The 9,416-nt window shown below is 41.1% G+C and overlaps 1 protein-coding gene across 2 annotated transcripts in view; it reads right to left on the bottom strand.

The window, feature by feature from the left end:
- ncoa1 (nuclear receptor coactivator 1) overlaps window positions 1-9,416 on the bottom strand; it is a 65,584-nt gene that overhangs the window by 55,910 nt on the left and 258 nt on the right. For both annotated transcript variants that reach the window (XM_032543037.1, XM_032543035.1), the window contains exon 1: window positions 8,980-9,416. This exon is cut by the window's right edge. The gene's annotated coding sequence lies outside the window, so the exon portion shown is untranslated. The remainder of the gene's footprint in view (window positions 1-8,979) is intronic.

Genomic DNA, 9,416 nt, shown 5'->3' with positions numbered 1-9,416 from the left:
TTACTTTCAGTCTACCTTCTGCACATTGGCTGTTGTTTTTCTTGTTTGTTTGTTTGGTTTTTATTGAAGAAAATGCTGTTGTAACAAGGAAATGTTCCTGCTGTGGGACGAATAAAGTATTATCTAATCTAATGATTAATTTTGCTCATGGGTTTTATTCACTTTCTGTAATACAACATGTAAAAGGCAGCGGTGTTTCAGTTTAACAGGAAGGCGTTTCGGTTAAACAGGGCAGCAATTTGATAGTCTATGAGATTACCTATTCAACTGTTGTAAGGTGCAGGTGATCTTAATTTATGTATCTACACAGGCTCTGTCTTTCTTCATTAATGAGTCAGTGGCTTATTATTTCCAAAAACAGAGAGCATAAGTTAAGGATGAATTCAGAAACAAGCAAAACAGTTCCTTAAGTAGCTGTATTAGCTCAAAAACGTCCAATCATTACTAGTGGGTCTGAGTGTGTTTCACTGGTGTTAATTAGCAATTCGGTTGTGTGCGTGAGGTGTCAGTATAGTATGTGAGTATACTTTCTTCACTAGTGTGAGAGAAGTGTGGCTCAGTGGAAGAGCGGTTGTCTGCCAATTGAAGGTTGGTGGTTCAATCCCTGGCCCTGCAGTCCCATGTCGAAGTGTCCTTGTCCTTCCCACTGAACCCCGAGTTGATGTGTGAGTGAATGTGTGTGAGTGTTGATCTGATGGGCCTCGGTCACAGTGTATGAATGTGTGTTAACAGTGAATGGTTCCTGTACTTTTAAGACTAGAAAAGCGCTATGTAAGAAGAGGTAATTTAATTTATGCATGTGTGAGGCAACTGTGAATAATGTCCCAGATGGCCCCTGATAGCATCCGCCATGTTTGATGCTAATAAGACGCCTGCGTTGGTGCCTTGGCCGCTACACTGTGAGCAGGACTCTAGTCCGAACTTGTCAAAACGTCTCCTACACCTGCCACTAGTTAAGGCTATCCAGGGCTCAACTTCTACACCTAAACCCTCAGTATTTACTCTGGTGTTTACCTTAAAAAAACATTGACTGCCTAGGCTAGCAGAGTTGGGAGGGAGGGAGGGAGACTGGCGAGTTGAATTCCCGATCTTGATGAGTGACTCGTAGCCACATGCCATCACCATCCAATGTAAACCACATAAATCAAAACTTAAACTATACAATCCAGCATGCATCTTGTTGAGCTGACAGCGGGGCGACTTGAGCATTTCTGCGCCTTCTAGAACAATTATACACTTATTGTTGTATTATGAGTTGTATGTAAATGTATACACTACAACAAGTTCAATCAACGAGTAACTGTGAGGTTTATGTGCTGTAATAACTGCAGATGATCACATTCATAAATACATGTATTTCTGCACTGAATAGGTCAAATGGGGAAGTGAGAATACAATATAATCATGTATTGGTCTGATTTCTCTTGGCAGCATCTGTAAAGTTTTGCATCCATCAAGTAGCTTCGATTATAAAGAATCACAGTAGCAGGACTCATGGCTCGTATGTAAAATTTTGAACTTGAAATACATTAATAAAACCAATTTATCACAGTTTTTCCAGCGATGACTGGACAAAAGGCCATTTTTAATAGGACGGGTCACTACTTTTGCGAGTACGTCAAAAGATTGTAACAGGTGTTAAATCATCTTCTTCCTGTGATATTAGAGGATCATTTAAAATGTATACGCTGGCTTCAGCTCCTTCACCCAAATCTCAAACTTCAACATGGACACGGGGCGGCTGTGACTCAGCGGTAGAGCGGTTGCCTGCCAATCGGAAGGTTGGTGGTTTGATCCCTGGCCCAACAGTCCCATGTCGAAGTGTCCTTGGGCAAGACACTGAACCCCGAGTTGCTGCGCATCGGAGTTTGAATGTGTGTGAGTGTGTATCTGATGAGACACACACTTGTACGGCAGCCTCGGTGTATGAATGTGTGTGAATGGTGAATGTATCCTGTATGATGTAAAAGCGCTTTAAGTAGTTGTTAAGACTAGAAAAGCTATATAAATACAGCATGGAAAAACAAACGTACAATGTTGTATGCAGCAGCCTTTGAGAGCATGTCACGTTTACGTTCATGTTTAATTTCAAAATTAGGAAACTGGTTTCCTGGGGCCTTTCATCTGCTTTACAGATTCAGGAATAAAAGCGATACCACAAAAAAAAAAAAAAAGTGAGCAGTAATGCCAAGTTAAAGCATTCTCAAGCTCAGAAATAACAAATATGCAAAACAACTTAAAGTGTGGACTGCAACTAGCACGGCACCATCTTAGTGTTAGAAGTATTTCAACATCCACCTTATAACCCAGACACATACACACATTTATGCTCCACTTCATAAAAAAAAAGAAGGTGTTTACAACACATTCATTACACACTGTTCACTTCACATCTAAGTTGGGATATCCACAACTGGAAAACGTCCTCTAATTCACTTGACAGCGTCCTCTGGGCACAGACGCATCCAGTCACATTAGCAGAGCATAATGTACCTGTGAAAAAAGTTTGCTCCATTGCTCTTTTTAGCGCTTCCCAGGGTTATAATTCTGGCAAACGTTAATCAAAACCCTCTTCTAAATCCACACAGGGAAGTAAAAACTTTTTGGGGTTTACTCTTCTTATTGTAGCCTGACCTTGTTAAAAATTGGGCCATTGGGGCTTCACTGTTAACTCACGACACCCACTCTCCTTGCTCTGTTTTCTCGCTCGCCCTATCAATTTCCTCCTGTCCACGGTGTTTCTGTTTCTCTCATTCTTCAGCCTTTACCTTTCCTCTTCCCTCCCAAATTCTCACAGTCTGTTGCACAAGCCTTTTTTTTTTTTCCAGGCGAGAATGTAGGCCACCGCTCTGACAGCAGCAAGGCAGCGACGAGTCGTCTTCACCACATTCTGCTCGCTTGCAGCAGCCGAAGACGTGCACACGTGTGTGTGTGTGTGTGTGTGTGTGTGTGTGTGTGTGTGTGTGTGTGTTGCTGCCTCACATTGACTCAGAATGCAAGAGTCGAGGAAAAACCACAGCAAACAGGAGGCTCCACCAAGAGCCCATCGGTTTCAGCTCTGCAGAAACGAGAGCTACGCCTCCCGCTGCATGTTATCGATGAAGATCGCAAACACTCGGGGAAGCAGAGCTTATTTTATCTGCACGCTCTTATTAGTGAGAACCCTGATTTGCCGGGACTACGTGAACTAAGACCCCCGCATCGCATGCTGGATCTAGACTAGAATCCCACCTTGATTTAACAAAAATTGATGACAGGAAAAAGATATGTTTTCCTTCATTCTGTATCTCTTAAGTAAACAAACAAGAAACCACAAGCTGCTGGCTGATTTCTTTTGCGTCACTTGCCAAAAAATATAATACTTTTCACCCACCACTACCTTTTAATCAAAGAATACATTTACATCCATTTCTAAAATACTTAAATGAAAACAAGCTTGCAGCCAGCACTGACTCGATTTAATGCAGAATCAGTGATTTTTTTTGATTTGGTCAGAACATGGAAAGGTTATTTTTTTTTAAGTTTAAGGCCAAGACAATCATGACAATATGAATGAAATTTCAATACTATTTAGTAGAGCTGGGCCAATATGTCAGCCAAAATCAGCTTCTTGCAGATACATACTGTAGATAGCATCAAGTATGATGGTCAATAAATGATAACAGCAGTAATGTTTGAGGTATGTAAAGTTAGTCCAACAGAGACCACATCCAAGTTTTATTTTATTTTCACAGCTGTTCAATAGCCAAAGTTAACAGATCCATGTTAAACTTTTGTTAATGTTCGGCTCATGTAAGTTTTGTCTATAAATGAAAACCTTGACCCATCGGTGGAGCTAGAGGAATCGGTTTTATCCTCTAGGCACCATGGATATCTGAACAAAATATCATGGTAACCCATCCAATATTCAATAAGAATTTTCAGACTGGACCAACGTGGTGGACGTTGCCATCCCTGGGATTTGAGGTGAGCTGCCGACCTCTTTTCCCCTCACTGATTGTTGATTTAATATTTGGAAATTACAACTTAGCAACACTGGGACTCAACCAATGTTTATTTTATTCACTTGTCCTCAGATAAAACTTTACACAATCACAGCTCAATCATTTAATTATGTAGGTTAATAATCTCCCTCTTATAATAAATAATGCGATTGCCCCATCAGCCTCCCTTTCCCACAAGTCCAGGGCTGTAATAGCCATTAACACCATAGGGCATGATCGGTGTTCAATGTTTTACTGTCCCAGCCACAACAACATGACTGGCTAGACATGGTGTTGACAGGGATCTTAATTTGGATCTTGAAAAGAAAATGTCAGCAGCTTTCGTTTGGCTTCATGCTTAAGAATAGGACAAACAACTCTTGATGAAGACAACCAAGTAAAGGCAATAGCTCGGAGCACATTGGACTGGATCGTCCATCTAAAGAGGTTGATGTTATTCACATACAAAAGAGAATACGGCATCATTTCATGTAGATATATGAAGGCAAAAATGAGCCAAATGTTCAATGATTGAAGAAAGGCACAAGTGAACAAAAACAAACGTGCCAGAAGCTGATTTGGAGCTACTACTTTGGGTTGTGCATCATGTCTTGGGACTCTAGTATAACATAAATATTCAACTTTGAGCAGCTATCAAAGATAGATTTTACAGTTACATAACAACACCGAAAAGACAAACACTGACAACTGTACGCTACGCTGATACATTCATGTGCTATCATCCCAAAAAGCTGTCAGCCAGTGTGGCAGGTGAGCCCCCCCCCCCCCCCCCCCCCCCCCCCCAATGATTCATCTGCCACCACAGACGTTTATCAGTCTGTACAGGATATTCTGAGCTTTAGTAAAAACATCAGAGTGACATTTTAACAGGTTGGTTGCAGTTGTCCTGGGGGGGGGGGGCTGGAAAGCTACCACAGCTCCAGCAGAAGAATGCTGTGACAGTGGCAGGCAGGCTGCAGCAGTGCTGAGTGCTAAAATGGCTGCTCATTCTACATACAGACACGGAGCTTAGCTAAGAGGAGGGGGGGGGGGGCTCCCACTCCCAACAATTTGCCTCAAACGTGGCTCATCCTTAGGTAAGGCTCAACAGCTTGTGTGCAGAGCTAATCAAGGAAATGCCACAGCTTGCAATATAATAAATATTAAACACATAGGATTCTACTCTGATCGTCTCTTCCATAATCATCAAGCAGCAACAATTTCCTCCTTCATCTGCCTCCTCCTCATCAGTATGCAGAAATCATTTTACTAAAGAAATGAAGGCAACTACAGAGCTTTAGCGTGTCACCATGTTGGACAAGATCTGGTTAAGTGTCTTTCTATTTTCTTATTATTACAGTGCATCCATCTTTAAGGGTCTTTTGAATAACCGATAAAACAATGATGGCTGTTTCCACTTTGATATTACTGTGTTTTTGTTTCGTTGTTGACAGGTAGGTTGTACTCTGAGAGTCCGCAGAGTCTCAAACTTTGAACTGGATAAGTGAGGCCTAACTGGCTCTTATCTGGGCCACATATCAGCCCAGAGAGGCCCAGCTACAATGTTTTCACCTAGGCTACAACATGGAAAAGTCTGCAATGCCAATACTACACAAACAGACTCTCTGCTCGCTCCGGCCTGCTCCATCAAAACAAAGAAGTCAGGTGCAAAATGCACGAGAGATACTGAGGTTAAAGATTTTAATTCAACAATTAAAACAAATAGACTAAATATTTAATATAAGCATAATTTCTGTTACTTATAAGTTACTACATGAAGCTTACTTAAATATTTAAAAGGGTGCTAATTGCCACTAAATGTAGTTTGATAGCAGTGGCGTCTGTCGCCCAAACGTACGCTTCCGGTCAAAAGTTTGGGGTCACTTAGAAACTTCCATTGCCCTCCATTGTAGACAGAATAGCACAATAGCAAAATAACAGATTAGTGAACAGAATGAGCCTTTGGAGCATTGGAGGAGTAATGGCTGCTGATAATGCCCAATGTAGATATTCCATTAAAGATCAGCCCCCCCCCCCCCCCCCCCCCCCCCCCCCCCCAGTCAGATCAGCTGCTTTCTGTCTATAATGGAGTGGAATGGAGATTTGTAAGTGAACCCAAACTTTTGACCCATAGTGTATATGATTTTAAATAGAAACATTCAACTTAACATTTGCTCGGCTGTATAAATTGAACTGACCGGACTTTAAGTTGACATGAGGTCAAATAGCTTTAAGCTGTTGTTGCTGCTTTAAACTTCCTTGCATCACCAATCTGAATGCAGCCTACGGAAAAGCTTAAAAAGAAACTTAAACATGTTAAAAGCCGGTTTCAGCCTAATTATCAGAGATTTCTGTCAACATTTCAAAGCCAGAACTCTTTACATACTCAACATGTCCACCAATTCATCAAAAAAACGTCATATGTTACCCTACGGCAATTCTAGCACACAAATGCCAAATTCAGAAGTAGCCTAAAACTAGTGTTTGAATGGCCTTTATAACCAAACTACTACGGTACTACTTTTTGTTTTCACATTTGGAGAAAGTCATAGTTACTTACTACTTCAAATTACAGCTTACTTCAAACAATTAATAAACTCCTCTGTGACGTAAGCACTCACACAAAGAAACCCGAATTTAACAAAGTGTAAAATGCTGTTTCGTTTGGGCCTAAAATCATTTTTGAGAACCTGTCTTTGAAATGCAATTTTTTTAAATCATTTAGATTTCAATGTTAGCCAGTCTGCATTGTTACATTACATGTCATTTAGCTGGCGCTTTTATCCTAAGCGACTTACAATTGCTATACACTGTATATATGTCAGAGGTTGCACGTATCTGGAGCAACTAGGGGTTAAGTGCCTTGCTCAGGGACACATTGGTCGATGTATCGCAGTGGGAATCGAACCCCGATCTCCACACCAAAGGCACGTCTCATATCCACTGCGCCATCACCACCCTTGTCATTGTCTATTCCTAAAACATAATAAGTTAGTCCTCATACCTTCTGTGGATTTTTAAGGATGACACATCCTGCATTTCCTTGGTTGAAGCTGTTGACAATTTGTTGTGCTGAGATTCACTTTTTAAACTCTAAAAAAGGTATTTTAAACTAATTTTAAACAAGTTGTCTACTTTAGAAACACCTTTAAAACCGGACAAGGACACACTGACGGCCAATAGAAAGTGAGGTCAATTAAGGTGAATTTAGTTTTATCCATTATATTAGTGTTAAGCGAAGGCTAACATCTTTTCTAACTGCATGTTGTTGATCTACTTTAGAGTTTTTTAACACTATACATGGAGGTGTGTATGTGGCTTATTAAAAACAACCAGAGGTTTTTTTTTCCGCCAAATGCAAAGAGGTCGAGATATCCTTAAACTTGTCATTCTGCAGGACCATAGGCTGTAAAAATAGTGGTAGTAGCAGCAGTGATGTCGCCCGTTGGATTGTGGACTTTCAAGTCTTGAGTTTGCCAATTCACCGGTCGCCATCTTGGTTTTTGGAGAACTGGATGTGACTATTATTGGACGTGAGGGTGAAGCAAAGCCAGCGTCAGCCACAACCCTTAAGCACCCCCTGCTTTATCGTCTGTTCAATTTTGGGACCGTAATGTGTTAAATGATAGGGCCGTCCCCTCTTAGTCGATCAGTCGACTAATCTGTGGCTCTGGTATTGGTCGACTAAGATTTCTTTAGTTGATGAGTCATTTTTAAGCTTATTCATGCTTAATTAGTCATTTCCAAGATACTTATGAGCACATTTCTGGTGAACACAAGATTTAAAGTGGTGCAGTTTTCCAGATGGTTAGTTAACCCTTGTATGGTATTTGGGTCAAATCGACCCATTTCACATTTTTACAAGTAGAAAAATGGAACAAGTTAAATTTTTTCTACCTGTAAATCAACGGCCTTATCTTATTTCCTGTGATAAACATGTATTCCTGACTCAAATCAGAACATTATTCTGGATATGACACTTGTGTTTTTTCCATAGTGGATTTTTAACATGAATTATAACCTTTTGACAAAAAACGAACCCCACTTCCATGTTTAACTGTGTGCTAGTAGAGACTGATGCATTCCCTGAACATAGATGCTATCTCAGCTGTTTGAAATTGAGCTAAAGACGATATTTGTTAATAGATTATGAATTTTATTTCAGAATTGTTTTTTTTGCATTTTGCATTTTTTTATTGTTTTAACCCCAAATAAGTCCCGGGGCAGTTTGACCCGAGGGATACGAGAAGGTCCCGGAAGTGAAGACAATACAAGGGTTAACTACACTTATATCGTGCTATTCTAGTCTCAAACACAGCTCTGTCGATGAAATCAACTAATCGATTAGTCGACAAAATCATGTAAGTGTGAGTCAACTAAGAATTTCTTCAGTCGAGGACAGCCCTACTACACTAACATCATGCTGTATCGGTGAAGACTTGAAACAAGCGGTTGAGACCATAAACCTATTAAAAGTGAAGTCATTTTCTCATCATCATCATCATCTTCTATCCAGACTCCGGTGGAGTCGCCCCCTGCTGGGATTCAGTATGCACGCAGGTGAAAGGCACTTCCGCATTGGCTTCACATTTCAGACACGAAGCTCCGTCCATTTTTTTTTTTTTTCCACAGTCGAGTTGCAGGTAAATCCAAAATGAGCTCCAGCGACACCTTAGGACAGTTCGCCCCGTCTTACATAAGCAACACGCCTCATGTGTGTCTACGCAGGTGGTGTTGCAGAAGGAGCCAAATGTCCCAGCAAGCACTGCACACATTATATATATATATATATATATATATATATATATATATATATATATATCCAGTTAAGAGAAGATGGTGTCGGTCAGCTGTAGCGACGTTACGTGGAAAAATCAACAATGAGTCAGGCGTGTTTGGAGGGCCTCAACATGTGTTGTTGTTGTTTTGTTTTTTTTGTTTTTTTAGGATGACATGTTGCCATGCATGTAACGGAGGTGTTTCTCAGTTAGCTTACCCGTTTTGTCAACTTGTGATGAAGGTCCTGCCCACCGGGGTCCTGCTGGGAGTCGTCACGCTGGAGGTTTAATTCCCATGAAAACGGCAGTTTGCGTAAAAACACGCCAGTTGGCCGCTTAACTTACTGCTTTGCTGCTTTTATCTACTCTTGCTTTGGGTTAATACTCCTGCGGTGGGCTGCAGCGGTCATGTTAGCTTAGCTTGGAAACCCGGGAGGAAGAAAAGTTGCGCGTTAGCTGGCTCGCTAGCAATTTAACGTCATCGTATGTTGACAAACAAGCCTGCGTAATTAAAATCACACACACACACACACGACTTGAAGCTAGCTTACGCCAGGCTGCTAGCACGGTTAGCTTAGCTGGCTAACCAGCTCGCTAAAGCCAAACCTTGTTCCTAAAATCCCTTTTTCGCTTTGTCCGACTTATGTCCCATCGG

Source organism: Etheostoma spectabile, chromosome 18 (assembly GCF_008692095.1).
Source record: "Etheostoma spectabile isolate EspeVRDwgs_2016 chromosome 18, UIUC_Espe_1.0, whole genome shotgun sequence".
Lineage (NCBI taxonomy): Eukaryota > Metazoa > Chordata > Actinopteri > Perciformes > Percidae > Etheostoma > Etheostoma spectabile.
This window is presented reverse-complemented; position numbering and strand designations above follow the sequence as displayed.